Consider the following 27,922-nt stretch of genomic DNA (forward strand, 5'->3'; position numbering starts at 1 on the left):
CCTAAATACTTGATGCTTTTGGGCTGGTTAATAAAGTAAACACGAAATTTTTTGCAACTCTACTTTTTGGTTTACTTTTTCCCTTTCCTTTGTGTGTGGTGTGGTGTGGTGTGGTGTGGTGTGTGTGTGTGTGTGTGTGTGTGTGTGTGTGTGTGTGCGCGCGCGCGCGTGTGTGTTATACAGAGGGAAAATAAAAACGACAATTTTAAATTGCATTGCCCCAAGTCAGAAAAGAAGCACTTCGGAGTTTTCTTCATGTTAGGTTCTGTTCTACATAACTGGAAAGCGGCTGAGGACCTGCCTCAGCTTTTTGGCAATCCTTTCCTTAAACTGAACTTGCTGCTCTAGGTACAGGCGGATGACGCTATTGTAATCATAGATCCGGTTACTATGAAAATGATTATCTCAGCTTGCAGTGCATATGACATTGTGCCAACTCGCTTTACCATGGTCTGCTTCTCTTGTGGGGTGATTTTACTAGTGGCAACTAGTTTATCACTTTCTTTCACTTTTTCTATTGCTCCCTTGTGGGCGCCAGTAGTATCAGGGAAGCAGCCAAGGAAACCTTTGTATTCACAATTGCATTCCATCAGGAAATGGAGATCTTTCTTTGGCTGTTCTGCCACCAGATTGGCAATTTCTTCATAAGTCTTTCCTGCTTGTTACTGCGTCATTGAGATCTGTTTCACCTTGATAACCACTAGAACTAAACACTGTTGCTAAACTCTGCAAAGTCTTTCCTATCTTCTGGTATTCCTTCGGCAATGCCAAAAATTCTCGATGAAATGCGCCGTGGCCGTGATGCCCGCCACAACGGGTTCTGTGTTCGTGCCCCGCAGTCGCTGTGTAAACACCAGAAAAATGACTAGTTTTTGAACTCTAATTTCTTTCCTTTGTTTGTACTCAGGGTGACTTTTAACTCTCTTTTAATTCCTTCTCAAAAGTTGATATATGGGAATTTTTAAAACTAAGATACCTGATTTAGGAAAACTTCAGCACTGTCAATGTTTAGGTTAGAATCACAGATAAATTAATTTTCTGTTCTCTCACAAATTCCTTTTTTGTATCATCACTCTCACGCTTCTTTTGGACAAGAGATTTCTCTTGTTCTTGCTTTTTCTAGAGAGACATTTCCAGAATGGCCTGACAGAAAGACAGTGAACTTAATGTAATTTTCTCCTTTAAGTTAAAGGAGCAACCACACCAGAGAATAACCCTGACTTTTTACTTTAACTGTATGCAGTACCCCAGTAGAGTCAGCTCTTTTTAAGGAAAAAAATTCTCCATGAGCATCACTAAGAAATTAAGGGGAAAGGAGGAAAACTTTGGAGGAATTTATGGTAAGCATCTATGTGTGTTATGAACCTAGGATTTTTTTTTTTTAAATTTGAAGTAAAATTGACTTTTTAGAATTACATTTTCAGAGACATCAAAGAAAACCTGTTTTTCAGTTCTTGAAATAGCTCATGTGAATTCCTCTGATATCTCTCAAATTTGCATACTGATTCCACTTCTCTCACATTTGCTAGGTGTACAGATAATGTTTTCCCTTCAAAGTGCAGTACATTAAAAATGAAAATAATTACCATGAAAGCCCTTCCTTTTGTTTCAAGAGGATCACAACGTTTCCAGCTCCATGGTTTCTATTTCAATTTATCTTTAGAAATCAAATTAAATCTTTTTCTTTCTTTGAAATGCCAGGTTCCATTTGTGGTAATAGTTTCTGACAGTTCTCAGCTTTTACCAAACCTTTCAGGGAAAATATATTAGATGATTTCTTTGTTCTTCATATTGTTATTTAAAAACGGAAAACAAGGAGAAGTATCTTTTTCTTTTTACCAGAAAGTCTAACAGAACACTGACATTTTCTAGTAATGAGAATCTGGTATTTTTCTCAACAATTTACTTAAACATATAAGATCTAAGTCTAAATATGTTTTTGGATATACTGCAAATGAAAAAATTCAATTATTACTGCAATCACACTGAAAACTTAAAATGAGTGCTTAAATGTGCATAATCACAACCAGTTACAAGCTTTGTGTATTTTCTTCTTGGAGATTAGAAAGTACATCATTGTTTTACCTAACAAACTTTTTCAGACTTACCTGTTTTTGCGTTTTTACTCTGTGAAAATGCTGGTATATGTTTCATTAATCTTCTAAGTGAATATATGTGTGTGTGTATACAAACATACATATCCACATATGCCTGCACACATTTGGTTGAGTTTACATGCATTTCTTACACAATTAAATTAAATGATGTTTTTAAAAGTATTACCTAAATGAGGGAAGAGAGATTATGGCTAATTTTGTAAAATTCATATTTGACCTTGCATTACAGTCAGAACTGTTTAGATGATTCATAGTTTCTTTATTTGGTCTTATCTAGTGCTGCTTTAGAGATCGTGAATATTTTGATGGTTGGGAATTTAACTGCATCATGGTAGCCATAATATTTTACCAATTTTTCTTTTTCTTCTGGTCTACACTTTTCTTCTTGTTGCCTAACTGGCATATTAAACTAATGGCACAGCCAACAAGTCTCTTGATAAAGGGACTAGAAGACTTCATAAATACAGGGTTTAAGTTTAACCATTAAGTCTCTAGTGCTCAAAAGTTTCCTCTGGTCTCTGTACCTGAGCTCAAGAAGTAGAACTTTCTATAATTCTTTCAGTTACTTCTGAAAATATTTGGATTCTATAATGGATGCTAAAATATTTTTTATCAAAATGTGTGAATCAATGGCTAAATTCTAGCATTGTGTAAGGCTTGCTTATAGAGTCACAGGGAGAAATTGAGAAAGGAGTATTTTAAAAAGTATCAGAAAAGTTGCAAATTAAAGTCCTAGAAAGTTAAAGTCTGAAGGAATTAAAATAGAAAATCAAATTTTCTTGCCCATATGTATTAAAATTGCAAATAAATTTTCATGCTCTACGATTTCCTATTTGCTTAGTGTTAGCTGAGGGGTTTGTGATGTCTGGGGAGAACTGAAGTTCTTTCAGCAGCTGTAGATACGACTATCTTCCGCTTGACTGGGGATAGCTTTTTCAGAACATCCAAAGATAAATAATTCTCTCCTTTGTCTCATTTTTAAAGAGATCAAAGATTGAATGGAACTACAAGATTATCATATAATCTCTACATTGCAATGAGCAGAATTGCCTGAATCATGAGTTAGCTGGGACTGGGCCACTTATCCCTGAAGGAGGATAGCACCCAGCTTTGCTTCCCATGGGATCATATCGTCTCCTTTCTGACAGGCTGGAATGACACAGGCCCCAAGGCCTCTGGCTGCTGGGTTTTAGATATTCCCCCAATGGCTGGCTCCACAGCCCCAGACTGCTGGTCTATTTCCCCAGTGACAAGGCTGCTTCCTCACACTTGCCCTATTCAAAGGGCAAAGACTCAGCAGGTGGCAGTGAGGGGTGAGGAGAAGGGAGAGGAGTCCCCCCACTGGAATGCAGACCCACACTCCGGACCCAGATCCTGGCATACCCGCCTAAGTGATGCTGGGAGTTTCAAGGGCCCAAGACTTCTCTTTCTCTGTTGAACCCTGGTCTATTTTGTGATCCTCTTTATTCATTAAATCTATCCCTTAATCATTTTAACAATGAGGAATTTGTCTTGAACCTTGGTTCATGGTGAGTGAAGAACTAGATATTACCCACCTTTTAAGACAATGGCCCCTTCTCCCCACCCCAAATTTGAGAAAACAGAACATCTAGCTTCAAAAATGCCCAGCTCCTAATACAGCTCAAACCCATTTCACTATTGAAACTCAACAGAATATAAAGGAAAGATAGTAGTCAGAGAAAAAGTTGATTTTACCTGTGTTATGTGCCAGTCAGTTTGTTTCAGTTTTTGGAATAGATGATCTATGAGCTCAATTATAAATGAGGAAAAATACTCCATTTAAGGGATTAACTATTATACTGGGTTTCCATATCTGGGGGAAATCTGCTTTTGCATGTTCTCACTTCTCTCATTGGAGACCTTATCTTATTGAGAAGTTGAGAAATGTACAGTGGTCACAGTCACAGTTACTGGCTTTATTAGAGGAAGTTTTCCAGCATATTCAACATTTCTTAATTTCTGTCCTGCCCCTATGCCCTGGGATGCCGGTGTCCTAGTTCTGTGTTGAATACAATGACATCACCTCCATGTTCTCCTGTAAACAGGCATTTAGTTTGGGTAATTTGCTTTTTAGGAGATATTTTTCCCTGTTCCCCATATATTTTCCAGCTGATTTCTGGACTGGAGAGCCATTGATGCTTCTGAAGCCTGTGTCTACAGGACCCTAGTGAGGGCCAATTACCTCTGTCAGGTGTTTTCCTGGCACTGCCTTTTCTCAGCTTTTGAGAATTTCAGGCTTGAGGAGTGCTTCTTTCTTCTCTATCTTTTTCTCAAGTAGTGAGAGCAAGGTGTCTTAACATTTGGTTTCCCTCAGTTCTTCCTCTATTCCTTGCTGACTGTCATTCTTAAGTTTGTCTCTTTTCTTCTCTCCTAAATGTAGAGTAACTATCATTTGCCAGATCTAAGTATTCTCTTTCCTTTTGCCTTCCCTTGTGCTTTCTGGCCCAGACATTTGTTTCTCTAGAATTTTTTATTTTAGTTTCAGGGTCTCCCATAGTGAGAGATGAAATTAAAGGGTTCTATGTCTGCTAAAAGCATCTTTTGTTCAAGCAAATCCTGTCCACCCTAACCATGCTAAATTGGATAATCTCACCTGAAAGAGAGTCTCCCATCAGACCAATATCTAGGCCAGGCTTGGATTTGCTCCTTGTCCTTCCTGGCTATCCTTTAATATATCGCCTCCTCTTTTTGGTGCCTTTTATTAAATTTCTAATTCCTGATGTTCTCATGCATGTTCTTTAAGAGCATAGGCCCATATTATCTGAAAACACATCCAATAATTCTTTGAAAATTTTATGCTGATCTTCCCATGATTCTCCTTTCCAATTATATATTTTATGTACCGTACTCTTTAGCTTCCACAAACTTCAAAGGGTGTGTGACTAATTGTTCTTACTGTGGCCTTTATCTGCTATTTTACAGGGTTTCCTCTTTGTGGTTGCCTCGGTCCTGACTCCTTCTGGAAGAGTTATTCTAGTGTTCTCACTGGCTTCCTACTGCCTGCCTCCTGTGTCCTTAGGGCCATATCAATCACAATTTCTGTCTGGGAACAACTAAAACATTTTCCCCTTTACTCATATCCTCTCTTAAAAAAGTTAGGGCTGTGGCATCTTTTTTTTTTTTTTTTTTGCCTTTTATGTCTGCCTGTTCTTGCCTTCAGGATCTCACTTTTCCTTTAGTGTCTGTTTAGACTGTCTTTCCTTTATCCTAAGGAAATCTCTTTCTTCCTCAAGTTTAACCAACCAATCTCTCTCCCTCCCTCTTCCTTTCTTTCTTTTCATTTTACCACTGCTCCTATTGTGATAGTAATACTGAAGCCCATTTTTATATTACTCTAGTTCCTTCTGCATTTCTTAGCTGATATGACCCTAAAGAGATAGAGCTTTAGTGGTGCAGGCACTGTCCTTTTTAATTGATTTTTTTTTGGACCTGTGGATTTTCTGTAGTTTCATCTCCACCCCCCAAAAGGTAGTATATTCTCTTTAAGATTAGTGCCCTAATGCCTCATATTTTGTTTATCCATATAACCTACTTAGGGTGAAGTGACAGATTGGGTCTCTGAAATGAAAGACAGAGGCAAAACTTACAAAATTAACACATTCAATCCTGACATGAGACTAAGTGGTGCACGTTAACCCTTCAGAGCCACATAAATCTAAGAGGTTATCTCACCTCAGCTACCTGTGTTGGCCCTGAGCAAGATTAAAGCATAAATTGAAATGGAATTTGGAGTGATTCATCTGTAGCCTACTAGGGTCTAGCACTAACAATTTGAAAAACTTGAATCCCATGAGGGCACCATAGTATGTGCCACTGAAGGATTTTATGGCTGAGGCCAGTGCAGCCACAACTCACTCCAGGCCAGTAAAGAAAAAATCCTGAAGGGGTAGAACATCTGTTAGGAAAGCAAAACTTTTCCATAAATCCACAGCAGCCTTCTGCTTCAGTTTATTGGCCAGAGTGGGTCCTGTTGTCACTCCAGCAACAAGAAAGGGTGGCTGGGAAATATAGTTTTTGTTGTTTGATTTTAAGCTGGGCATGTCACCATCTAGGGTTCTGTAGATGAGGATGAAGAAAGGAATTAATGGGTGGGCAAACTGATATTTGCAACAGGTTTCATTTTTTCAGTTGGCATATCTCAAACTTCTTCAGCAGAATTCTTTAAAAGTTTGTGGCATGTGGACATTCTCTTCTCCAGTGTCAAGTATTGCTATTTGATTTTCCTTATTTCTGGGGATGGACAGTAGGGTGCAGGGGCCAATGAGAGCTGAGGTAGGATGGGTACTTATGCCTATTCCATGTTTTTCCTGGGAGTCTATAAAATGTACTTTTGGACTATATCTTCAATGACAAATTGATTTTCTTTTTTCTGACTAAGAAGAATTTACTCCATTATTTCAAGTTTTACATATTTGGATGAGTTTCTGTCATAACCATGGGAACTCCATAGAGCACTGAGCATCCTACCTATGCTATAACCAACATTTAGTTATCTGGATGCTAGAGCTCCCTGCCAATGGCCTCCCACATTAAACAGGGTGTACCTACTTGTGCATCCTACAATGCTACCTCAGACCTTGCTCCCCACCTGCTTTCCTTGCAAATCCATTCTCTTCCTCCTTAATCTGGTTTGGATGCTTGGACACTAAATATGGCTGCTTATCGGGAACACTCTTGTCTGGTCCTACTTTTCTCTATAAAATCACTGAACTTGAATTTCCTTTCCAAAGCATACAACTTTGCTTTGCCTTCTTTAATATAGTGGGCTTCTGATGCCAAGATATTACAAGAGTTGTGACTTTTTACATATTATCTTTGATATTGAGTTATGAAAAAAAAATTAAACAGAAGAAAAATTCAGTTCCAAAGGTAAGACAATAAATAGAGAAAAATAACAAGTGTTTTTCTATGTTTGTTGGAATTTGATAGTTAAAAAGTCTTAAAAACAATATATATTGGTTTTTGATTTTCCTGATATTGGGTCTTAAATAAAGTAAATTATATTACCTCTGTGTATAAGAATTTCTCATATATTTATAGTAAATCATTTTATAGCCTTTAATTTTGTTCCATTTAATTGTATTCCTTGCTACCCTTTGAACCTTTTTTGGCTATTTTCTATTACCCTGAAGTTATGGAAATAATGCCTTGTGCAGCTTCCTGTTTCTGCATGGCCCTCACAGCATGACAATTTATCTTAACATGGAAATTTCAATCTCTACATCCCCTAGCCCTGGGAACAGTAGGGCCCTTAATAAGGAGAAATTCAAGAAATTTGAGTGTTGTAACCCACATTTTTATCCTCTTGGCTTATTTTAATCTGTTTGTGTTCCTTAATCCAAGACCTGGAACTTGGATTTTTTCCTTTTCTTTTTGTTTTTTTCTTTATGCACAACCCCCCATTTTAAACTCTATTTCAAGAAACACAAGTCCCTCTTTCTCATTCCCTTCCAAATGCACTGGTTTCTCTGGGATTAACTTCCTCTGCTAAATTCTGGGCCTCAGCAGCTGATTCTCCCTATATTTGGATAGCCTTTATTTCATATATGCATTATGGAAACATAGCCTTCTGTTCTAGTTTGCTAATGCTGCTGGAATGCAAAACACCAGAAATGGATTGGCTTTTATCAAAGGGGGTTTACTTGGTTACACAGTTACAGTCTTAAGGCCATAAAATGTCCAAGGTAACACATCAGCAATCAGGTACCTTCACTAGAGGATGGCCAATGGTGTCCGGAAAACCTCTGTTAGCTTGGAAGGTACGTGGCTGGCATCTGCTCCAAAGTTCTGGTTTCAAAATGGCTTTCTCCCAGGACATTCCTCTCTAGGCTGCAGTTCCTCAAAAATGCCACTCTTAGTTGCTCTTGGGGTATTTGTCCTCTCTTAGCTTCTCCAGAGCAAGAGTCTGCTTTCAATGGCCGTCTTCAAACTGTCTCCCATCTGCAGCTCCTGTGCTTTCTTCAAAGTGTCCCTTTTGGCTGTTGCTCCTCTTCAAAATGTCACTCACAGCTGCACTGAGTTCCCTCTGCCCATCAGCTCATTTATATGGCTCCAATGATCAAGGTCCACCCTAAATGGGTGGGGGCATACCTCCATGGAAATATCTAATCAGAGTCATCACCCACAGCTGGGTGGGGCGCAGCTCCAAAGAAACACTCAAAGAAATCTAATCAAAACTGCTAACGTCTGCCCACACAAGATTACATCAAAGAGAATGGCGTTTGGGGGACACAATACATTCAAACTGGCACACCTTCTAAAAGTTAACACCTTGATGGTTTAAATATTGAAATTAGACATTCTTTGAGAAACTGTGATTTGGGAGAGGAGCTCTTTTTAATTATGGCCTACATTCTGCATTGGTTTGACTAGAGAGTGTGCGTGGTGATGAATTGGTGCAGAGAAGTTGACTGCAACAAGAGATATCTTGTAAAGTATACATATCCCTTGCCTGCTTTAGGTTTTGTTATATTTCAACAAATAAGATCATATGTTCTTTTTATACAGCACAGTGAAATGTTAATGTTGCAGTAATGTTGTGTTTTGACATTAATTATGATCAACTCCTCCCTGGAACATGACATGTTTTTCTCATTATATGCTTATGTACAACTCTATGAATACTGTGCTGTAGGGTTTTCACATTGATTTTTTTCTTCTCCTCTTAGGAATTTTTATCTATGATGGCCAAAAGACAGATTTTATTTTGCTTTGGTCTATATTGATTTCTTTCTCTGCCAATGCAGTTATACAGGTTTAGGTCTTAAGCCTTTATTATTTGTTTCTACAGCCTCATGCTTCCTTCAATGCTCTCTACAACTTGCTAATTTCATGTTTTATTTCATTAGTGGAAATGACTATATTTAGTTTTACTTCTCTGACTTTTTTGAAATCTCTCAGCTTTGAGTCAGTATTTTTCTGCACACCCGCCACCCCTGCCCATTGCTGCAATGATGAGGGGTATTTCAAATATCTTTTGGTGAGAAGGGTCATATCTACATTGGGATCTGAGCTGATAATGGATTTCCTATTGGAGAGAAAGATGACAAATATGACACTCTAATATTAACAAGCAAATTGTTTTTTGAGTAATTCAGGGATTTACTTTTCTACTCATTCTTTCATTTGTTAATTAAATATACTATGGGATGTCAACTAAGTACAATACTTGTTCTAGGCATTGAGGATTTAGCAATGACCAAACAAATTCCTGCTTGTGTGGAATTTATAGTCTAGTTCAGTGGTTCTTAAAGTCTACTGCATATTAGAATCACCTGGGGAGTTTTCAAAACTAGATTTCCAGGTCTTGCCATAAATCAATTAAGTCAGAATTTCTGGGGTTGTTTCTAGGCATCTGTACTGCTTTGGAAAACTTCCCGGGTGATTCCAATGTACATCTAAATTTGAGAACTATTAATCTATAGGAGTAGTTAGCACAGTTTCACATGCATCAGAATCACTAACAGGGCTTGTTAAAAGGCAGAATAGTTTCCAATGCAGTAGTGTAGGGCAATGCTGGGAAATTCACACCTCTTAAAATTTCCAGGATGAGGCTGCTGCTGCTGGTGCTGGTACTAAACTTTGAGAACCAGTGAGACAGAGCCTTGCTATGCAAAGCAGGGTAGCCGACCAGCAATATAGGCATTGCCTGGAAGTCTGTTAGAAATGCAGAGTCTCAGGGCCCTAATGAGTCAGAATCTTTAGTTTAAACAATATCTCCAGGTGTGCCAAATGCATATTAAAGTTTGAGTAGGTCTGCTGGAATGGAGCTTTTCACATGCGTGTCATGTAAACTGGAGAAGATTTATTCCTAATTCTCGAATAAATTCCTTTGAAATAAGCTGATGTCATGCCTACTTTGGAAACAAAACACTATAGAGGTGATTCATAATTAGATAATGACCATTATTTTTTATATCTTTTTCTACCACAAAGTATTCTAGTCAGTATTTTATTAACCTTCCAGACTACCCTTCTCGAACCCCTACTCAACCATAGCACACATTCTACATACACGGCATTTTTGAAGGAGGGGGGTAAGTTTAGAGAGGTTACTAGTAGAATACATTATTAGTCATTTATAAAATGAAATAGTCTAATCAGTCTAATTCAGATTTTCTGTCTCCCAAGACTTTTAATAACAGAGTTTTTCCACAGTAAACAAAAATGGTGAGATTAGTATGAATTCCTCTGTACCCATCTCCTAGCTACAGCAATTATCAAGTTTTCCAATATTGTTTCATCTCTATTCACTTTGTATTTTGCTGAGTTATTTGAAAGCAAAATCTAGGTATATCAATTACTACATACTTCAATATGTCTCTAACAAATTACTTTTTTTTTCTTTTTAAAACATAATCACAATAGCAAATGCAGATTGATGCCAAGTAAGTGGCTGGGGCATCTAATTTGGCTCCTTATTATAGAATCACTAATTTCTTATTCAAAGAGCTGCCCTCATAAGGGTTACATAGAACTTAAAATTGAGTTAGTATCTTCTGGTCTTTAGGTAGCAAACAAAAATGAGGAAAGTGGCAAAAAACAAAAACAAAAACAAAAACAAAAACAATACTTATTTGGTTGAAAGCAAAATTGAATGCCTTAGGCTTCTTTGTAATAGCTGACTCTACCATTTTTCTCGTTTCATACTGTATCAATGTGTTTTAGGCATTCCACCAAAGATTACAATTTATTTAACACTTGCTGTGAAAGTTTGTTGATTTCATATTTTAGAATTTATTTGGCTGAACCTCTGATGCTTCCAATATAGAGCTGTGTATGATTTTTGGCAATCACAAGGTGAATGACTTACAAATTATTTAAACACAGGGCATTGTTAATTTATAAAAAGTAGAAAATATTTCACTGGATATACTGGTGAGAAGATTATCCTTATTGCTTTTTGAGAACACAAGAAACAGATATCATATCCTATTTCTATTTATTTTATTTTATTTTATTTTTTTCCCATTAGTAAGTTATTTTTTTACCTAATAGAACTGATAGCTTGGACTTGGATCATCAATAATCTTTTCTACTATATTTCTTCCCTTAATAGAATGTCCTCTCTTCTCACAAAGTTTTATGTTAAAAAAACTGATTTGATTGTAGTAATAATAGCTACAATTTATTCGCTGTTATGATGTGACATTGTGATAAGCACTTTACATTCCTAATGTCCATTAATTCCTCAAATGACCATTTACTTTTTATTATTATTGTTGTTCTCATTGTACCAATGAGAAAACTGAGGGTTGTAAAAATTAAGTAATTGCTCCAGATTACAGTATAAGTGAGACAGCTCGTGTCGAATCCGTGCAGCCTCACTCCCGAGCCCTTGCTGTAAAGGGCTGTGCTCCATCTGTAATCATTATGGTGAAAACTGCTGCAAAACCTCCCACGATTTCTGGTGCCTGGGGACTTCAAAATTTTGAGGCTGCTTAAACAGTAAGTGGTACTTTAAATTCAGGAAGAAAAATAATGACATTTTCTATCTCTCAGTTGCCCACATTAACAGAGGTAGTTCACTTCTGACTAAGCACTGTGTGGAGAGAATTAATGTGGGAAATACAGACAGGTTTCCTATCCTTTTGGAACTTTTATTTTTAAAGGAGAGAGAAGACTGTAGAAGAAAATCAACCAAAGTATCATTAAGCATAATCTTTCATTAGAGTGCTAAAGCATGAGAAGACTATGAATGAGTATTCTAATTTTAGAGAAAGAGAGGGGCAAGAATTTTAGCAAGTTAGTCAAAATGATTAGTTGGGCAAAAATGATTCTCAGAAATGGAGAGAATTGTTCTTTGGTTTAATGGTCAGTTGGGTAATTTGGTTTGACAAGAGGGGTGAGGGGAAAGTTATGGGAAAACCAAAGTGGAAAATTTTCAGTCCTTCAGGATCTTTTATAGGACAATGATCAACATTGTGCCCAGAGAGAAAATAATTGGGAAACTCTTTAGATCGTGAGGTCATGTTAGGCCTTTCTGAGGCTGTAAAAGTTGAAGAAGAGAGAGGCTTCAGCTGTCAAGGGTCTTAAGGTGAAATAGAGATTGGCATGTTTGGAGAACTGAATACGGTGTTGGTAATCGACTTTGTGCAAACTTTCCCTACACTCAGAGTGGCCTTTATCTGGTTTATAGTGTGCCTGGATAAATGGAACTTGACTACTCATATCATGGAGGAATGGCTGAATAAAATGGCTGACAAGTAATCATCTACTCTTATCTCAAATCATTGTGGATTGAGGATGTTTATGTCAGACTGGGGCCAGGACAATTGTAATTTTATTTCTTTATCACTATGCTCATCCTTAACTGAGTGAGGCAAAGAGGTCTGAAAAATGTTGGTCATATTGAGTTGGGATACAATAATAAAATAATAATTTGGGAAGAGAAGGATGGGACGAAGACATTGTGCCAAGAGGAATACCTTAAGAACCTTAAGGCTGGAGGAGGCAGAGGGATGGGAGTAGGAGGTGTGGAAAGATATCTAAGGGAAGGGAAGGAAATCAACATTAGTGTGTGGTGGACAGAAACATGTTAGGCATCAACTCTGACTGCTCTAGCTATGTACCCACAAAGTCATTTAACCTCTGTGGAGAGCCGTCTCCCGGGACGGGCATAGCGCATGCGCTGTAAACCTGCTCCAAAGTCCCCCCGCCCATCGAATGAGCCAAGATGGCGCCCATATCCTGCTTCCGCTTATGACGTGCACACTCACTATTCCTATCTGCCAATTGAGTGCATATGCGCGGCGCTAGATCATTGGTTATGAGTAGAGTACTTAAGAGTTTGCCCAAGCGAACCTCGGGGAGACAGCCCACTAGGAGCCGTACCTGACGGCCACATCGAGGCTGCTCTCCCGCGAGGCACTCTGCCCCGCGTGGAAACCTGTAACAGAGAATGCTTATCTAGCTTCAGTAAAAGACTTGCTCTCGCAACCGCCGTGTGGCTCGAGTCGTGACTTCCAGCCAGGTCAGTTTGCGTGGTCTGCATCTCTCTCTCTCTCATCCCTTGTTTCTCCCCTCGCCGGCCGGGGAACAGGGGTCGAGCGGGGCGGCGCCGGACAAACCTCTCAGTTGTAGAGAGAGAATTATAATAATTTTTTCACTATAGGGATCTTGTGAGACTTAAATGATATGAATGAAAGTGGCTTAGCAGGATGCCTGGCACAAAGTAATCCCCCCACCCTTTTTTTTAAACTTCTTCTATGGATATTACCATTTTTCTTTGTTCTTCAGGTTTTTATACCCTCTCAAATTCATGTTTTGGTTTTATGTTTTTTATACTTTGACTTCTTATGTTGGCTTTCTTCCTTGGCTTTTAGAATTGCACCTACTGTGAAAATTGTCAAAGTTTCTGAATGGCCCATGTTTTCTCTTTAACCTCTCAGTGTATATATATATATATATATATATATATATATATATATATATATATATAATTCATTTTATTGAGAAATATTCACATACTATGCGGTCATACAAAAAAATCTTACATTCGATTGTTCACAGTACCACTACATAGTTGTGCATTTATCCCCAAAATCAATCCCTGACACCTTCATTACCACACACACAAAAATAAAAAGAATAATAATGAAAGTGTAAAAGGGCAATTAAAGTAAAAAAGAACACTGGGTGCCTTTGTTTGTTTGTTTTTTTTCTTCCCCCATTTTTCTACTCATCCATCCATAAACTAGACAAAGGGGAGTGTGGTCCATATGGCTTTCCCAATCACATTGTCACCCCTCATAAGCTACATTTTTATACGATTGTCTTCAAGATTCATGGGTTCTGGGTTGTAGTTTGATAGTTTCAGGTATCTACCCCCAGCTACCTCAATTCATTAGAACCTAAAAAGGGTTGTCTACATTGTTCGTAAGGGTGCCCACCAGAGTGACCTCTCGGCTCCTTTTGGAATCTCTCTGCAACTGAAGCTTATTTCATTTCCTTTCACTTCCTCCTTTTGGTCAAGTAGATGTTCTCCATCCCATGATGCTGGGTCTACATTCATCCCTGGGAGTCATATTCCATGTTGCCAGGGAGATTCACTACCCTGGGTGTCTGATCCCACGTAGGGGGGAGGGCAGTGATTTCACCTGCCAAGTTGGCTTAGCTAGAGAGAGAGGGCCACATCTGAGCAACAAGGAGGCATTCAGGAGGAGGCTCTTAGGCACAATTATAGGGAGGCCTAGCCTCTCTTTTGCAGTAACAGTCTTCCCTAGGGCAAGTCCTGTGGCAGAGGGCTCAACCCATCAAACCACCAGTCTCCTATGTCTGTAAGCACATTAGCAACCATCGAGGTGGGGCAGCCCAATACCCCTGCATTCTCCACCAGCTCCTCAAGGGGTCTCTGCATATTATTTTTCCTTGTTTTTTTTTTTTTTTTAATTAACTCTTTTTTTTAATCAACTGTATAAAAAAAAATTTAAAAAAACATACACTAAAAGAACATTTCAAACAGACCATAACAAGGGAGTAAGAAAAAGACAACTAACCTAAGATAACTACTTTACTTCCAACATGTTCCTACTCTACCCCAAGAAAGTAACCTAATATAGCAACATTTCTGTGAGCTTGTTCCTACTATACCCGTCAGAAATCAACAGACCATAGTCATTCCTGAGCATTCCCAGAACGTTAAGTTTACCCATGATAGCTTCTCTGTTCTTATTGGATTATCTTTCCCCCTTCCTTAATTGCTATCACTAGTTCCCCTACATTGTACAATATAAACCATTCATTTTACATTTTTCAATGTTCACATTAGTGGTAGCATATAATATTTCTCTTTTTGTGCCTGGAGTATTTTGCTCAGCATTATGTCTTCAAGGTTCATCCATGTTGTCATGTTTCATGACATCGTTTCTTCTTACTGGTGTGTAGTATTCTATCGTGTGTATATACCACATTTTATTTATCCACTCATCTGTTGAAGGACATTTGGGTTGTTTCCATCTCTTGGCAATTGTGAATAATGCTGCTATGAACACTGGCATGCAGATAGCTGTTTGTGTCACTGCTTTCAGATCTTCCGGGTATATACTGAGAAGTGTAATTGCTGGATCGAAGGGTAACTCTATATCTAGTTTTCTAAGGAAGTTCCAGGCTGACTTCCAGAGTGGCTGAACCATTATACAGTCTCACCAACAATGAATAAGAGTTCCAATTTCTCCACATCCCCTCCAGCATTTGTAGTTTCCTGTTTGTTTAATGGCAGCCATTCTAATCGGTATGAGATGGTATCTCATTGTGGTCTTAATTTACATCTCTCTAATAGCTAGTGAAGCTGAACATTTTTTTCATGTGTTTCTTGGCCATTTGTATTTCCTCTTCAGAGAACTGTCTTTTCATATCTTTTGCCCATTTTATAATTGGGCTGTCTGTACTATTGTCATTGAGTTGTAGGATTTCTTTATATATGCAAGATATCAGTCTTTTGTCAGATACATGGTTTCCAAAAATTTTTGCCCATTGAGTTGGATGCCTCTCTATCTTTTTGACAAATTCCTTTGAGGTACAGAAACTTCTAAGCTTCAGGAGTTCCCATTTGTCTATTTTTTCTTTTGTTGCTTGTGCTTTGGGTGTAAAGTCTAGGAAGTGAAGTGGCCACTTAATACAAGGTCTTGAAGATGTTTCCCTACAGTATCTTCTAGGAGTTTTATGGTACTGTCTTTTATATTGAGATCTTTGATCCATTTTGAGTTAATTTTTGTGTAGGGTGTGAGGTAGGGGTCCTCTTTCATTCTTTTGGATTTGGATATACAACTGTTCCAGCCCCATTTGTTGAAAAGACTGTTATGATCAAAGTGACTTTGGGGACCTTATCAAAGATCAGTCAGCCATAGATCTGGAGGTCTATCTCCGAACTCTGAATTCAATTCCATTGATCAATATGTCTATCTTTGTGCCAGTACCATGCTATTTTGACAACTGTGTCTTTATAATAAGCTTCAAAGTCAGGGAGTGTAAATCCTCCTGCTTTGTTTTCTTTTTTAGAGTGTCTTTAGCAATTCAAGACACCTTCCCTTTCAAAATAAATTTGATAACTAGCTTTTCCAAGTCTGCACAGTAGGTTGTTGGAATTTTGATTGGGATTGCATTGAATCTGTAGATGAGTTTGGGTAGAATTGACATCTTAATGACATTTAGTCTTCCTATCCATGAACATGGACTACTGTTCCATCTTTTAAGGTCCCCTTCTATTTCTTTTAGTAGAGTTATGTAGTTTTCTTTGTGTAGGTCTTTTACATCTTTGGTTAAGTTTATTCCTAGGTACTTGATTTTTTTAGTTGCTATTGAAAATGGTATCTTTTTCTTGAGTGTCTCTTCAATTTGTTCATTTCTAGCATATAGAAACATTACTGACTTAGGTGCATTAATCTTGTATCCCGCTACTTTGCTAAATTTGTTAGCTCTAGTAGCTGTATCTTTGATTTCTCAGCGTTTTCCAGATATAAGATCATATCATCTGCAAACAATGACAGTTTTACTTCTTCCTTTCCAATTTGGATGCCTTTTATTTCTTTGTCTTGCTGGATTGCCCTGGCTAGCACTTCCAGCACAATGTTGAATAGCAAGCATCCTTGCCTTGTTCCTGTTCTTAAAGGCAAGGCTTTCAGTCTCTCTCCATTGAGTACTATGCTGGCTGTGGGTTTTTCATATACACTCTTTATCATATTGAGGAAGTTTCCTTCAATTCCTACCTTTTGAAGCATTTTTATCAAAAAGGGATGTTGGATTTTGTCAAATGCTTTTTCAATATCTATTGAGATGATCATTTGATTTTTCTCTTCTGATTTGTTAATGTGTTGTAATACATTGATTGATTTTCTTATGTTGAACCATCCTTGCATGCCTGGAATGAAGCCCACTTGGTCATGGTGTATAATTTTTCAATGTGTCTCTGGATTCAATTTGCAAGTATTTTGTTGAGAATTTTTACATCTATATTCATTAGGGAGATTGGCCTGTAGTTTTCCTTTTTTGTAGCATCTTTGCCTGGTTTTGGTATTAGATTGATGTTAGCGTCATTAAATGAGTTAGGTAGTGTTCCATTTTCTTTGATGTTTTGAAAGAGTTTAAGTAAGATTGGTGTCAGTTCTTTTTGGAAAGTTTGGTAGAATTCCCCTGTGAAGCCATCTGGCCCTGGGCATTTATTTGTGGGAAGCTTTTTGATGACTGATTGGATCTCTTTGCTTGTGATTGGTTGGTTGAGGTCTTCTGTTTCTTCTCTGGTCAGTCTAGGTTGTTCATATATTTCCAGGAAATTGTCCATTTCCTCTACATTATCCAGTTTGTTGGCATACAGTTGTTCATAGTATCCTCTTAGAATTTTTTTAATTTCTTTGGGATCCACAGTAATATCACCTTTCTCATTCATTATTTTGTTTATCTGAGTCTTCTCTCTTTTTGATTTTGTCAGTCTAGCTAGAGGCTTGTCAATCTTGTTGATCTTCTCAAAGAACCAACTTTTGGTGTTATTTATCCTCTCTGTTATTTTTTCTTGTTCTCTATGCCATTTATTTCTGCTTTAATCCTTGTTTCTTTTCTTCTACTTGGTTTAGATTGGTTTGCTGTTCATTTTCTAGCTCCTTCAGTTGATCCATTAGTTCTTTAATTTTGGCTTTTTCTTCCTTTTTAATATATGCATTTAGTGCTATAAATTTCAGTACCACTTTTGCTGCATCTCATAGGTTTTGGTTTGTTGTGCCCTCATTTTCATTCATCTCTATATATGTAGCAATTTCTCTTGCTATTTCTTCTTTAACCCACTGATTGTTTAGAAGCATGTTGTTTAACCTCCAGGTATTTGTGAATTTTCTAAGTCTCTGATGGTTATTCATTTCTAATTGTATTTCATTGTGGTCAGAGAATGTGCCTTGAATAATTTCAATCTTTTTAAATTTATTGAGGCTTGTTTTATGTCCCAGCATATGATCTATTCTGGAGAAAGTTCTATGAGCACTAGAGAAGTATGTGTATCCTGGTGATTTGGGATGTAATGTTCTATATATGTCTGTTAAATCCAATTCATTTACCAGATTGCTTAGGTTTTCAATTTCCTTATTGGTCTTCTGTCTGATTGATCTATCTATAGGAGAGAGTGATGTGTTGAAGTCTCCCACAATTATTATGGAAACATCAATTGCTTCTTTTAGTTTTGCCAGTGTTTCTCTCATGTATTTTGTGGCACCTTGATTGGGTGCATAAACATTTATGATTGGTATTTCTTCTTGTTGAATTGCCCCTTTTATTAGTATGTAGTGGCCTTCTTTGTCTCTCATAACATCCTTCCATTTAAAGTGTATTTTATCTGAGATTAATATTGCTACTCCTGCTTTCTTTTGGCTATAGCTTGCATGAAATATTTTTTTCCATCCTTTCTCTTTCAATTTCTTCATGTCCCTGTGTCTAAGATGAGTCTCTTGTATGCAACATATTGACGGTTCATTTTTTTTTTGATCCACTCTGTGAATATATCTTTAAATTGGGGAGATTAATCCATTTACAATGTTATAACCATGAAGGCATTTCTTGAATCAGACATCTTATTCTTTGGTTTATGTTTGTCATATATATTTTTTCCCTCTCTCTATTAATATCCTTTAATGTATCCATACTGAATCTCTTTAGTACTGAACCTTTCTCCATGTCTCTCTCTCCTTTCTTTGTTTCTCTGTCTATAGGGCTTCCTTTAATATCTCCAGTAGGGCAGGTCTCTTGTTAGCAAATTCTTTTCTCTCTCAGAATTTTAAATATGTCATGCCACTGCCTTGTCGCCTCCATTCTGGCTGCTGAGTAGTCACTACTTAGTCTTATGCTGTTTCCTTTGTATGTGGTGAATTGCTTTTCTCTTTCTGCTTTCAGAACTTGCTCCTTCTCTTCTGTATTTGACAGTGTGATCAGAATATGTCTCAGAGTGGGTTTATTTGGATTTATTCTATTTGGAGTTCGCTGGGCATTTATGATTTGTGTATTTATGGTGTTTAGAAGATTTGGGAAGTTTTCCCCAACAATTTCTTTGAATAGTCTTCCTAGACCTTTACCCTTCTCTTCCCCTTCTGGAACACCGATAAGTCTTAAATTTGGATGTTTTATTTTATCTGTCATATCCCTGAGGTCGTTTAGTTTTTTTTGACTTTTTTCCCCATTCTTTCTTTTGTTCTTTCATTTTCCATTCTGTCATCTTCCAGGTCACTGATTTGTTGTTCAACTTCCTCTAGTCTTGTACTATGAGTATCCAGAATCTTTTTAATTTGTTCAACAGTTTCTTTAATTTCCATAAGGTCATCTATTCTTTTATTTACTCTTGCAATGTCTTCTTTATGCTCTTCTAGGGTCTTCTTGATGTCCTTTATATCCTGTGCCAAGGTCTCATCATTCATCTTTAGTTCTTTGATTAATTGCTCCAAGTAGTGTGTCTCCTCTGATCTTTTGATTTGGGTGCTTGGGCTTGGGTTTTCCATATCATCTGGTTTTTTCAAATGCTTTATAATTTTCTGTTGTTTTTGACCTCTTGGCATTTGCTTAACTTGATAGGGTTCTTTTAGGATTTGTAGACCAAATAAAATCCTTATCTCTAATTTGTCAGATCTACAGCTTCATGGAGTACATTTTCTCTAACTAACCACCAGGTGGCATCCGTGAGCCACCTATTCCCCTCAAGCCAATTCTCCCCCACTTTGTCTTTGTGGTGAGTGGGGGTGTGAGTCTTGTGGGGTCCAAATGGTGTACCAAGCTTGCGTGTGTAGTTGGTGTTGCCCACCCTGTATATGGGGCATCTGTCTGGGTGGTCAGGGAGGGGGTGTGGCTCTAACAATGAAATCTCCCTGGTATTCCTGGGAGCTGCTGCAATAGTCTAATCCTTTAGTTCAGTCCTGCCACAGTTTGTCACTGCTGATGACCCACAAGTCATTTGTATTGGTGTATGGCCCCTGAGACTTGCGAGTGGGTCCCTCTTCCAGGCCATACATCCCTAGATCCTCTGTTGAGGGATGACTGTGCTATGTCACAGGTGAGCACTATCCCCCCAGGGTGGTTCTGGGCTGCATGGCTATGTAGGGAGGCTCCCAGTAGACTTCACTGTACTGAGCCATTCCATGTGTTCATGAGTGTTATATGAAGTATGCCCAAAGTCACATTGCTCTGTGGTGTCTGGTCCTTGCAGTTTCTGGCTTTCTACCTACTGCCCTGGAGGAGTAACTAAAGTATACACCTCACCACTCCACCATCTTGCCTCTTAGTATATTTTAAGTAGATGAGAAGCTTCTTTGTTACCAGAAATTATGTTATTGACCATAGTCAATGCATTCACATCAGTCATTCAAAGAGCAAAGCAGTTGTTGAATTTAACCCTTATTCAAAATCTTCAGTTGTTTGACTGAATTAAATCTCTTAGATGCTTTTGTGTGTACAAACTCTGTCTTACTTGGTAGCATTTAAGTACCAGTTGTAAACAAAGCATGGTGCTAGATGGTTTTGGAGAGGGTGGGGATGAATTAGATACTAATAACAGGCTTAATATTTCTAGCACTTTGCTAGCATCTTTTGCATTTTTAATTTGGATTTTTAGCAAGTGTTATGAATTTGTTACCTTTTATGGATTTTTCTTATATTATATGCAGAGATAAAAGTTCAGAAAAGAAAAGTGATTTGCCCATGAGTAGTAAATTGTAATATTAGGATCTGAATTTAGTTTTTTGACTACTAAGACCAGTGTTCTTTTTACCACATTAAAATCCAGGGAGATAAATCATGCTCAATTACTTAGCAACTTGGGCTGAGCAAAACTTCTTCAGCTGTAAATCTGCAAACTCTAAAAACAGGAGTTACTGAATATGGTGCAAAACTCCCAAGATTTTACAGTTCAAAGATGTGTGCCCATGTCTCAACTCTGCCATTTATTATCTTGTAATTTTGTTATTATCTTGTTGGGAAGATAAAATTAAATGATGTGGTGATGCTTCTGATAATACTAAAGTGCTCTACAGCTATAACAGCTTCCCATTGATTTCAAGATGTTGATTTGTTGTTTGTACAATAACGTATTAATTTTTGAGAATGTTCATTGATCTTTTTTAAAATCTCAATTAAAACATTTAAAGAATACTTTATAGAACTGGTGTGGGATAGGTTAAACACTTTCATACATAATGGTTTTGCTGTGAAACACTTCTACAGTATGCATCTGACTCATTTTAAGAGACATTATTTACCCTGTTCTTGATCTGAATCCAGGTAATCAGAAGTCATGTTATAGTTTGTCCTACCCCATGTATTATTCTTTAAAAAATCTTTAAAACTATCCCTTTTCTCCCCTCCTTTGGATTTTAGGGGTAAATAGATAAGTTCTTCAGTATATTAAATACTTTACAAACAATATTCTTTCTTGTTAGGTCCTCAAATACTTATAATGAAGAGTTATTTCAGTCCACCATTTGGGTACTTTAGTTGCATGAAACCGTCAATACATTTCTAGAAGTGCCAATTAGGGAATATCCTGCTAATTGCTTTTGATCCACCTTAAAGAGTGCAGTAAGCAGTAACTCAACTTTTGCCTTTGGGGATATAAACAGTCTCATGACTAAACTTGAGTTTTTGGTCCTGAAAATTTATCCTAGAGAGTATGATGCTTCTAATCCTATGAACATATTTGAAGAGTTAAGCTGATATTTTTCTCAGATCTTTTTCCATTGAGACACATAATACAGCCTTCCTTCATAAGGGGTTGGCTTTCAAAGGTATTTAAATATTTAGTATCTGTGGGAGTCTAAACTTATTATTAATGGTTGAGCATCATTTAAAAAATGTATGGCTGAATGTAGAAAATAAAGTGCTTATTGGTTCATTAAGCAATTCAATCCCAAACTGTAAAAAGTCTAACTGTAATCCTGCCTGAAGCCTGCCTGATCCTGTCATAAACAACTTTTCATAAACCTTCCACTTAAACCTGGTCTTACAGTTTTATTCATCTAATAATAATTCAAAATGACACCCTATGCAGCAGTATAAATCTATAAAATGGATATCATAAAATGTATACCAGTACAAAACCATGGGTAATTAGGTAAAAATGCAGTTTAAGTTAGGTCTGTCTCTCTGAACTGCTTCTTCTGTATTGTTTGAACAGATGTGTTGACCTTGGATGAATCACTTAAACTTATTGAGCTCTAATTTCCTCATTATTTTGTCTGTCTCAATGTATTATATTAATTGTATGTATTAATGTATTGAACACTGTCTTGGCACACTGGTATGTGTAAAGGGAAAGAAAGACAAATTTAGATAGTCACTGCTAAAAAATTCTGAGTTTTTGAGAGACTTATTTCTAAAACTCAGGGAACAATTTACAAAGACCTGTATTTGTGGTACTCATATTCTCTAGGAGGATTCGTCTTCTGTATTGCTATGTGGAATTTTTAGCTCTTGGATTTAATGGTTGTATTGATATACTGTAGATACACTAGAGGCTCTGGGCAATAGACACATTTTCAGAAACTCAAATGAAGTCTCAACTGTCAGAATTTTTTTCCTCCCTTAGTTCTCAGTGTAGGGGTAGATGAACTCTCAAACTAGATCATAACAGACTTAACCTTAGAAATATTGTACTACCCCAATCTTGTTATTTGGAACAGAAACTGCATTTCTGTTTTATATGGAACAGAGAGATATTTCAAAGAATAAGCTTAGAAGAAGCAGCCCTTAAGAGCTAGAGGGCTTGTTCTCATATGCCTGTTATAGTCACTCAACAGCAGCAATCTGCTCTCAAATAAAAGTGAGCCTCGAGGGAGTGTTCAAATATATACTATTGGACCCATGGGACATTTATGCTTTCATAAGACAGGTGTTGGAAAAATATCTGAAGCCATAGGATTTTTTCCCCCAGCATGTGCTTTATGGGTCTAGATTGACTATACATGAGAAAAATGATCCATTTTGATACAAGGGATGAAAATCAAAGTTGCATTACACATTGTGCTTTTCCTGCCTAATACTATCACAACTATAATTTCAGCAAGACAAGTGTAGTTATTTGCTGGGGATCTTCTTCCCTGTTAGATTTTGAACTTCTTTTTGGTGTTCAGTACAGTGCTGGCATACAGTAGGTGCTCATTTAGTATTTGTTGAATGATTTCATCACTAAGGCTATATCTAATAATGAAAAGAGAAATAGATTTTAAATGTGCATAATTCACGTAAGCAAACAACTGACATTCAAGCTTCATTCTTAAGCATAGCATTTTAACGTGTGTGTGAGAGTGTGTATGTTTGGGGGACACTTGTGTAATGTTTCAGGGGCAATTAACTGGAAGATTAAAACAATCACTGCATTTTGTTTAATAATTTGTTGAAAATATAGTAATCAAATAAAATTTGGCATTCTTACATGAAAGTTCAAGACATCTTCAGCTCCTATGCTTGATGTACTTTGGCCATAGATTTTTCTCTCAAAAAAAGTTTAATTCATTCAATATTCCAAATATATGAATACCCAGCAGTAATGTGAATTTGAATGTAACAAACACTGGGGGCAATTGGCTCCCATTTTTGTCCAGCCCGATCTCAAACAAGGCATGGCTTGCCGCAATCCACTCCTACACAACAGTTTGCATTGACTGTAGGACAGACTTTACATCCATAATTTACAACAACAATACAATAAACAACATAGTAATCTTATACTGGTACAGAGAGATGATAAACCTGTTACTAAGTGGTGCTATGGCCAGGTTAATGAGTTCTACCATTAGTACAAGTACTGCCTGGGCTAAAATAGCTAAAGGATAACACTACCAGGCATTTTGCTTTATTCTACATCTAGTTTTCCTCCCATGCCTGCCATTGGTGGGTATTCTGCCACCCTAGCATGGCATCCCAGGTGGTTGGGTGGCCAGAGTGATAGTCCACGGGAGGCCAGTGAAGCCCGATTATGGCAATTCAGCACATACCCAGCACTGGTGCCTATTGTGGGCTGAGGTTACAGTAGAAGCCCACCATACAAATGTATTTCCTGCAGTGCTATGAGTGAAAAGAAAGATGTTTACGGGGTACAATAGGGGTAAATCTTGGTGATCTAAGAATACACAAGCTACATTTCCATCTATAGATAACAGGGTTCCAGGCAAAGGAGCATTGTGTGGGAGTTTGAGATACCACACCTTTTCCCCCTGAAGTTGTACAAGGCTTTCAGGGGTTAGATCTATAGTTGACCTGGGCATGAGAGTCCACATAGTAATACACATCATTCCCTGGGGTATAGGGGGCCCAGGATTAACAATATACACCACCTTAGGCATTTTTTGAATAAATTGTGGTCAAATATTTAAGTTTTGGGCAACTCCAAGCCTTAGGATGCCCAGCCAACAAGGCTGCCTAGGCCAGGAGCAGGGCCAGTTGACCTATTCTCCCCAATTTCCAGTGTTTGTGGCACAGGCTATTACCATTGCCTCACTGCAGCTTGAGAGCAGCTGGTCCCTTATTTGAATTTGTAAGGCCTGCATGGGCCCTGTGGTTACCATTTCCACAGGTGCAGGAGTAGCCACTCTGGGTCTGGAGTTGATGTTAATCAGATCTGGATGCAGTCGTGGAGTCCATTGTTGTAGGGAGATTTTATCATCCTTTAAGTGTTCTTTTAAAAGACCATTCATTCTTTCAATTAACCCTGCTGCTGTGGGGTTATAGGGCAAGTGAAATGTCCAAAGGACATCATGTTCTGTTACACAGGCCTGGGTTAACTGCCTGGTGAAGAGGATCCCCCATCACTGTCTACATGTGTGGGGACCCCAAAAAAGGCACTTAACTTTTCTAAACTACATATGGTAGCTTTTTGGTTGGCTTTTCCTACTGGGAAAGCTAATAAAAGTCCCATAGCCATGTCTACAGCCATAAAAGCATACCTTGCACCTTCTGATAGAGGAAGCAGCCTGATGTAGTCTACTTGCCACCAGGTAATAGGAATTTGGTCCCAGCTGATTTGTCCAAGTTGGTGAGAAAGCATTCTGGGCCATCACATTGAACAGGAAGAATAGGCGTTTACTACCTCTTTTAGTTCCTGCCGAGTAATGAGCAACTGGAACTGCTGTGCCAGTTTCCACAGAGTTAGGTGCCCTCGGTGCCCAGTTTTCTGATGTAGTCATTCAGCTGCCTCATGTGTCATTGGTGCCAAACTGCAGATTTTTCCCAGGGCATCTGCTTCGATGTTGCCAGGCAAAGAGTTAGCATTATGGGCTGATACATGGAAAACAGTTATCTTACGCCTTTGGCAGGCTGTCCAGATGTCTTCCCAAATTTCTTTCCCCCATAAGGGGTGACCGACCACTGTCCATTGTTCTTGTTTCCATGTAGCCATCCGTACTGTCAGGCCTCAGTAAACAGCCCAATTATCTGTACAAACAGTTAAAGCATCCCCTGGCTCATGGACAATCACCATCCACATCACCCGTAACTCTGCCCATTGACTGCTTTGCAGAGTTCCCGTTTCCCACCAGATGGTATCAGTGCTCGGCTGGACAGCCACTGCTGTCCATTTAGTTGGCTGCCCATGTGCTGACCCATCTGTATACCAAGCAGAGTCAGGTATACTTCCCTGTCCATCAACAGTGGGCATTGGGGGAGGAGCTACCTCAGGAAGGCTGGGAGGTAGTGAGATAAACTGTTCTTCTATACAGGAGACTGGTCCAAGATTTCATGCATTTCTGCATTTAAAGGGCTATTGCTAGAAACACTGCATTGTAGGAGGTAAGCTTTCCACTTTGTTAATGTGCTCAACTGAGCACTCCAGAATGTGGCTTGCTTACAGTGTCACAGATCCACTCCTGTATAGGTATGACTGTTCATAAAGTCACTGGACATTTTTGAGTTAGCCCTTCTACTTGATAATAGAAGCACACAGTTGCTTCTCTAAAGGACTATATCAAAACTCTTCACCTTTCCATTGTTGTGACCAAAATCTGATTGGTACATGTTTAGCCTGTTGCCTTTGCCACAAACCCCACCCAAAGCCAATGTCGGTACTGACCACATCCAATTCACAAGGCACATCAGGGTCCACCCCCTCTTAAGGCTGGCGCCTGCACCACAGCATGCTTTGATGTCTCAAAACCAGCCTGTTGGGGAATGTCCCAGTCCCATGTTTTTCCCTTTCAAACTAACAAATACAAAGGTTTAAGAATTTGTGCCAGGTGAGGTATAAAAGACCTCCAATAACCCAATAGCCCTAAATAAGCCATTAATTGTTTGGGGGTACGTGGGGTAGGATAATTCTGCACTTTATCAATAACAGCAGAAGGAATAGTTCCTGTCTTACTCGATGAGACAACACCCAAAAATTTATTAGAACACCCAGGTCCTTGCATTTTTTCTCGGTTTATCACCCATCCTCTACTCTCAAGGTGGGTCACCACTGTTTTAGCAGGCTCTTCCAGGTCTGGAAGAGAATTGCTAGTTAACATTATGTCATCAATATAATGGAACACAGTGACAGCTTCAGGAGGCCTCCATTTTATTAAATCTCTAGGCATTAGGCTGTGGCAAATAGTGGGGCTGTGAATATATGCTTGTGGCAACACTGTGAAAGTCCACTGCTGTCCTTCCCACGTGAAGGCAAACACAGGTTGACTGGAAGAATCTAGAGGAATGCTGAAGAAGGCATTAGCAAGATCTAACACAATGAAACAAGCCTAATTTTGTGCTAATATCCTGGAGCAATGTGACGATATTCAGCACTACTGCAAAGAAGGGGTTACTTTATTTAACTCTCTATAATACCCACCCTTTCTAACTCCTTTATGTAATTTCCTGGTGCCCTCCAGGTAACTTGTGCTGGCGAACAGCAACTGTGCGCCTAGGAGGAGGCATCTTTACCAGTGACCATTAAGCGTGTCCTCTCAGGACTGCTTTTACAACTCACCACCAGAGGCAGAATTCCCCTATAGTGGTGTACAGGGTGACATTCTGCAGAATATCAATCCCCAGTATATATTCCGGTATAGTGGATATATATACTGTGTAAGTTTGGGGAGGTAGCCAGCCAATTTGCATTAAAACCTGTTTTTGAGTTGCTTTAACTCCTTGGCCCCCATAAACCAGCAATAGTGTGGGGCCTCCACTTCATGGTTTCCTCCCATATATTAGGGTACATTCCACTCTTGTGTCTACAAGGGTTAAAACTCTATGTTCATTAGTGGGAGACCAAAAAATAGTTAATTCAATGTGTGACCTTTGATCCCCAGTGCTCCCATCAATTGTTCTTATCTGGGGATCTTGGCCTTGCCCCTAATCCAGGGGAAATGGGGCCTCCCAAACCTCCTCTGCTGGTGGAGCAGTGGGCTCCACTCACATACCGCGTGCCTGATAGCCTAACTTTTTTTTCCAGAAGGTTTAATTTCCTGCTTAGTAAACCTCTGCTCTTTGGGCAATTTACTCCACAGTTTAACTAGTACAGGATTTGGCTGCCCATCAATTTCTTCTATTTCTGTTCCAGCTGCTATGAGACCTGCCGACATTTGCTTACGTGACACCCTATTTGGCCCATCATGCTCTCTGGGGACTTGCCTTATTGCTCTAACCCCAGCCTTGTTTTTCCACAGATGGTCCATTTCTCCCAACTCCATGATCTCTTGGGCAACTTCCACAAGAGGCTTTCCTATTAGGGGCTTGAGGAGGGGTATTAAAGTTCCATACCATTGATTAGGGGCCATGTGCAGAATTGTTCCACACAAACCTTGAGTGAAAGTGACATCATCTGGTCCCACAGTTTCATTAGCGTAAATTGAATGTTTCAT

At 38.5% G+C, this 27,922-nt stretch overlaps 1 pseudogene; it reads right to left on the reverse strand.

The window, feature by feature from the left end:
- Positions 1-270: 270 nt before the first annotated feature.
- On the reverse strand, positions 271-27,922 carry LOC119533009 (annotated as a pseudogene).

The sequence above is a fragment of the Choloepus didactylus genome, chromosome 4 (genome assembly GCF_015220235.1).
Source record: "Choloepus didactylus isolate mChoDid1 chromosome 4, mChoDid1.pri, whole genome shotgun sequence".
In the NCBI taxonomy this organism is placed as follows: Eukaryota; Metazoa; Chordata; class Mammalia; order Pilosa; family Megalonychidae; genus Choloepus; species Choloepus didactylus.